The sequence below is a fragment of the Talpa occidentalis genome, unplaced genomic scaffold (assembly GCF_014898055.3).
Source record: "Talpa occidentalis isolate TD23 unplaced genomic scaffold, MPIMG_talOcc4v2.1 talOcc4.10, whole genome shotgun sequence".
NCBI classification, from domain to species: domain Eukaryota; kingdom Metazoa; phylum Chordata; class Mammalia; order Eulipotyphla; family Talpidae; genus Talpa; species Talpa occidentalis.
Genome location: NW_023600993.1, coordinates 53,525,068 through 53,531,679, shown reverse-complemented (window position 1 = coordinate 53,531,679; position 6,612 = coordinate 53,525,068). Strand labels below are relative to the sequence as shown.

The following is a 6,612-nucleotide window of genomic DNA, read 5'->3' as shown; positions in this document are numbered from 1 at the left end:
TTTTCCAGCAAAGAGAGTCTATCAGGAGAGAAGTAATTCATTCTCCAGAAAGTTTATGTCTTCATTTAGCACATACTTGTTATCTCCATGTTTGACAACCTGACCTGATGGGAGGTGATCACTATGGGATCAAGAGAGCCTGAGGAGGTGCTTCAGGCTTCAACCAATTGTATGTTGATACACATGAAAAGGTCTTGTCAAAACAGCATGGTAATCCTGATCTCACAATAACAATATCTTCTGGCTCCAGTTGTGGTTCTTGATCTCCTTCACCATGGAATGTTATCTCCTAGTATCCTTCCTGCCTTTGTCAGTATGAGCTTTCATGTTATCTTCCTTCCACTGTAGCATTTATATCTCTTTCATTCCCCACAGCCCTGGCATTGCATGCACACAATCTGAATTTGCAGAACCACTCCAGGGCCTGTCTGAAAAATTCCATTTGCACTCCAGCATCTGTGCAATTGGGACATCACCCTACTGTCCCCGTTTTGCCACCTCAGCCTTCACATTTGTCACAAATCACACTCTTTTGCAGAGCTAGTTTTCTTGTTGCAACATTATATAAGTCTTCTAAGGTCACTGAGAGCTGATGAACAACATATTTACCCCTCTCTTCTCTCTGCATCCTTCCTGCTCCTCCAAAAAACACATCAAAGATGCCTGCAGGGGAGCCAAAACCACCACCTGCTCCACCTTCTTAAATGGCCTGTTCTTCTCTTTGTCACATAAATGCCTTTTCTTTGCATCAGAGAGCACTTCATCAGCTTGAGAAATCTTTTTAAACTTCCCTCCTTCAATTGGATTCTAGTTAGGGTGGCACTTCAGGTCAACTTCCTATAAAACTTATTCAATTCTTCCTGGGTGGCATTGGGTTTGACCCCAAAACTTCATAGTAAGTGGTTTCTTTCACCATTTTTTACAGTCAGTGGGCGGGCCCAGGCCCCTGGGGGGAGCAGGAAGAAACACATTGCTGTGTGTAGCTGAGGCAGCTGGGGCAGATGCCCACTTGTCAGGCTCTCACCTAATGTTCTGGAAAGTTCTGCCTATTCTCCAATTTTTTCATAAATGCCAATGTGCTGCCTCTATAACAGTAAAAGGTAATTTAAAAAATAAAAGAGATAAAGACACTGCTAAGTATCTGGGAGATGCCAAAGATAAGCAGCCATTTTACAACATTGTGAGGTATAGGTGTGTTTGTTCAGGAACTGCTTCATCATAGTAACATTGCAAACACTTCCTGTAGGCTAGGGAAGCTGGAGAGGGCCCCAGTTGCTGAGGGGCTTAGCTAATCTGGAGGATCTGGTAAATCGATCACTTCTGCTTAAGGCCACAGAAGCTTAAGCCATCAAGTTTGATTAGTCAATCAGCACACCCCATAGAGTAGCATGTTCTAGAGTGTTCTAGCATGAATCATTCATTTAGGCTTCTACTTGTGTTGCTTGGTTTCCCTCAGAAATAATAGCCCTGAGGACTGAATGCCATGTAAAAGGAGAGAATGAGTAAATTGGTACAGGGTGTGCCAGGTGTCAAACAATTACAGGAAAAGTGGTCTATCTATAATTAATGACATTTTAAAGTTTTACCAGAAATTGATAATACATTGCTTTCTTTTAATGTGGTTCTCCTTAGTGATGTGTACATATTTTAAAGTAGGTCTAATATTAAATATGCATTAAACTTTTTTTTATAGAAAATGTAATTGCTGAATAGAAAAATATTATATTTATAAATGTCTCATTGTTACCTTTTATGCAATTATTCACTCTGGGTGTTTAATGTAGAAGTTTCAAGAATGTAATGTTTGTCAAAGAAGCATATTCAAGATAATGAAGTATAAAGCAAATTTATGACTACCAATTTTTTTTACAACTTTTTAACTTAATTGCCAAATTGCTGCTGTCATAATAAAAATCTAGATTGCTACTAGTTTGTTTTGGAATTATGTGGCTATCTTTTAAAATAAATATGTATTATCTTTTCTGAGTTACAAGCCTATTTGGGTAGCTAAATCTTTCTAGCAGTCAACTGAATAATTAAATAGCAAGGCAAGAGCTTTTATTATCCTCCAAATCTGCAATTGAACATTTGCCATGAAACAAATGGATGCATTTCTCTTTGGGACCCATTATATAGACAGGAGAATTTGAAAACTCTTATAGTCTAGCAAACATCAGTTGTTCAAGTGTTAAGTTCTATCAAATAAAATTAAGTGAAATCAAATTCTCTTCCCATTTGTATACTTTATATCTTTGTTGAAATTGCTTATTCTGAGAAACAATAGGCTGTCACACCTGGTCCCTAAATTTCCAAAGCATTAAGTCACTGCTTTACTGTCTTAAATTTGGGAGTAAACACAAATGGTAAGTTCACAGAATGATCTTATTTTCTAAAGCGTTCCCTGCTGCCAGCATTGTTATCAAGTCCCCAAGAATGTTGCCGCTTCATTTTACTTAATTCACAAATGATACACAATATGATTCTATTGGTTTGAATAAAGAATAATGAATTTTTGCATTTTGGTCTTCCTCTTTACATTTACAAAGAGGATGGCGTCAGGTTGGGAGTGGACACAGCGCTCCAGCTCAGAGGATTCAGACAACTCTGCCCAATAGGTATACGAGTCTGGACATGGAAGAAAAAAAGGCAATGAATAGCTGAAACACGTCGAAGAAAAATAATCCAACAACTGTGATGAGAGCGCGCCTGAGTATAAGGACATTCTTACACGTGTCCTTCCCTACTGCAGCTGTCTCTCCCATTCACATACTCCATTTCCTCCTCCAGAATGAACTATATGGCCTCATGTTCTTGTTTCATGGAACAAAAACTATAACAGGAGGAGTGGAGGGGCAAGGATCACACACACACACACACACACACACACACACACACACACACATACCTTTTAAATTCAAAGCTTGTGGTATAGCTTTGGGGTATAGCATTTCTCTGCACATAATTGAATTCCACAAGAAGCTGAGTTTCTTAAAAAGGGGGGCTTCAATCTACTCTAAGGAAACGAAAACAATGACTCTAAAGAACACCTGGGGCCTACCCTCGTGGTGCAGCGGTTGAGCGCAGCCTCTGCAGCGCCAGTTCGATTCCCGGCCCCTGGAGAGGGTCCCAGATGGCGCAACAGACCTCTCCTGCCCTGCCCGCTGCTCCCCTCAGCAGTGTACTTCATCAATCTGCCTGTTCTGTTCCCCGCTCTGACTCTGGTGAATTTTCTCACCCTTCGGCACTTCTGACTGTACACAGTGCTTGTATAAATAAATAAAGATATCTTAAAAAAAAAAAAACAAACCTGTACCCCTATGTTTATTGCAGCACTATTTACAACAGGTAAAACCTGGAAACAACCCAAATACCCAAAAATAGATGTCTGGATCAAGAAGATGTGGTATATATACACAATGGAATACTATTCAGCAATCAAAAAAGATAAACTCTTTGCCATTCGCAGCTATGTGGATGGAGCTCGAAGGAATTATGCTGAGTGAAATAAGCCAGAAGCAAAAAGAAAAATACCAGATGGTTTCACTTATTACAGGAACATAGGGGAACCAAATAAGACATCAGTGTAAAAAAATAATAACAGTAGAAAATACAGCAAAGCAAAAACAGACAATTATAAATCAGAGACATCCTGCAGGGGAGGAGGAGGGAGAGGGATCAGAGGGAGGGAGGGAGGAACACAGGGGACTGAGGTGATGGTGCACGGGTGCATTGGTGAAGGAAACTCTATGGGGACTACACCTGAGGGGGTGGGGGGAAGCAAATATTGTTTAAAAATGAACAATGATGTAAAATATTTTAAAAATTTAAGAAAGGTAAGGGGGCTTCAGACCCTGTGGGGTAGACAAAGCTAAGGTGGCAGTGACGATGTTGTTATGAATGAGAATGACAAGGTACTTTGACTCTGTAACCTCTGTCACAACTTTCAAAATAGCTGCTTGGAAATCGGAAGAGTATTTACACCTTTGAGAAATTTGTAGAACAGCACAAGTGATTGATGAAAAACTTCTCAGTTTGTGTAATTTTGGGGACATTATTTTGTTTTGTAATATGTTTCTTCAGTCAGAGGTTAAGTAATTTACCTAACACAATAGGTTTTTTAAAAACCCTCTAATTTGTATGCATTTTATAAGTTTCTTTTGGGGATACTTCTAGGTGTACTTCCAAAGGTATTTTTGTTGACATTAACTAAGTCAATAAGATAAATGTTGTATGCAATACTGCCTTACACTTGTCTAGCCATTGTCACTCTAAATATTTCAGAAATATTTGTATTCCTTTAATCACTTACAAAATATTAGTTAGGAGATGCATTATTATTCTCATCATCTCGATGACGCAAAGAAGAAAAGGGCACCACCTAGTTTTGAAGGTACCTTCACAATTGATAAATCTGACCCAACACACTCCCCTTGTAACATTTCTCTAGTTTGAATTTAATTGGGAATTAATATAACTTGATAGATTTGATAGATTTGTTCTGCGTTTAGACGGTGATTCAGAGAGAAAATGCTCCTGGAGCAATCATTATTAAAAGGACATGTTGACCACGAAGTTTTGTTCTTTTTCATGGAAGCTATTTAAATAATGTAGTTCAATGGAATTTTGATATTTTTTTTCTTGTGGTTCACATGGGCCAGCAATAAAGAAAGTTCCCATTAGATGAAGTACTTACCCTCCCCAAACCACAGGGTCAGGGGATTCAGAGGGGGTGACTGTTCTAAAGAAATGTGGGTAAATGGAGCTTGTTTTTCTTATTTTTAAAGGTCTTACTAGACCTAAACCATTAAATCTAACAATAAGTATTTTCCAAGTGTTGTCTCTTTCATCTTAAGCAGTTTCTTCTCTCTTCTAATTAAAGATGCTCTTTAAGGCTGATCTTCAGAGACTGCATCCTTTTGTCAGGACTACCTAACATAATATCACAGACTTTGGGAATTAAAAAACAGAAATTAATTTTTCACTGTTCTAGAGGCCGCAGTTCAAGATCAAGATATTGGCAAGGGTTGATTTCACAATGAAGCTTCTTTCCTTGGCTTTCAGATGGCCACCTTCTCAGTGCCATGGCTAGCCTGTGTTTATGCATCCCTGTCTCTTTGTCTCTTTGTCCTCTTCTTATCAGGACACCAGTCAAATTGGATAATGGCCCACCCAAACACTCTCATTGTCTTAAGCATCTCTCTGAAGGCCATATCTCCAAATCCACCCACATGGATCAAACTACCAATAATGACCGCATTGAAATTTAATTCTCCAAAGGCCCAGATGACCAAATATAGTCACTTCTGAGGTCCTGGGAGTTGACAAAGACCCTGTCCTTAACCTAGCTCCAGAAAAGTTCCCCCGAGTCCTCCAGGTTCTGGCTTTGGACTTTGTTCTTGGCCCTTTATTTCAGTTTTAGCAAGAAAATTGTTGGGTAAGTTTAGCATAAAAATCCCCTGTCCTTGATGTGTGATCAAATTCCTTATGTCATCAATATCATCTTGGCCTGTCTCCACCAGAATCCTGTTTAGTGAGTTTGCAGGAACCCCCCTAGCTTCTTAATTTTCCATCAGCTGACCCTCACCCAACTCCTTGGCTATAAAATTCTTCAGTTGTCCTTCAGGAGTTTGTTTTTGATCCAGATCTCTCCCCTCATTGCAGTAGTCCTCTTCTTAAATAAAGTCTGCCTTGCCATCTTTAACAAGTATCTTAATTTTTTCTTTAATAGTGTTAAGACCTTGGGCCTTCCTGGTGGCTCAAGGGGTTAAGCACACACAGTGAAGCTATCCACAGCCTCTGCGGCACGAGTTCGATACCTGGCCGGCCAGGGAGCTACCCACATGGTGCAGCAGGTCTCTCCTGTCTCACCTGCTACTCCCCTCAGCAGTGTTTTATAGTCAGTCTGCCTGTTCTGTTCCGCACTCTGTCTCTGGTGAATCTTCTCACACATATCCCCCTCTCCCCTGCACCTCTGGCCTGTACCCCAGTTCTTGTATGCATAAATAAATAAATCTTAAAATAAAAACAGTGTTAAGACTTCAACATACAAACTGGGGGTTGCAGGGGGAGACACAATTCAGCCCATAATAGAGAGGAAGTGGATGAGAGAATGCATATTGTTGATCTTTCTCTTTCTGAAAGATTATATTGATCTCTTTGGTCCTTGAATATTTTTTGGTGAGACCCTTTCTCCATCAAGAAGAGCAGAGAGCTGACCTCTGCTCTGATGTGTATCATTGGGGATGATGTCCCTTAGCCCTGCTGATGACCATGTCACCACCTTCCACGACTCATTGGGCACAGGCAGTTTAATGGAAGCAGAATTTGAACTTGGGTTCTTGAATCATGAGTCATGTATTTGAACTCTGCCCACATTAGGATTTTCTCTCCCTCAGACTCAATTTCCCTATGTATAAAATGGGGATACTAACCATATAGTTCTGTGACAAGAATTAAAGAAGATAGTGCAAGTAAAGTACTCTGCATGTAATTGGCACTTAATAAATGTTAACTATTATTAGTTATTGAAGATAATCCAAACCGGGACCTGAATTGGTATGTAAGGAAGTCAAAGTTTGATGTCTAACTCTGTTTTGCTGATATTATTTCTAA

The 6,612-nt window shown here is 39.6% G+C and overlaps 1 pseudogene; it reads right to left on the bottom strand.

Moving 5' to 3' along the window:
* Window positions 1-346: 346 nt before the first annotated feature.
* LOC119253081 (dnaJ homolog subfamily A member 1-like) lies at window positions 347-916 on the bottom strand (annotated as a pseudogene).
* Window positions 917-6,612: the final 5,696 nt, after the last annotated feature.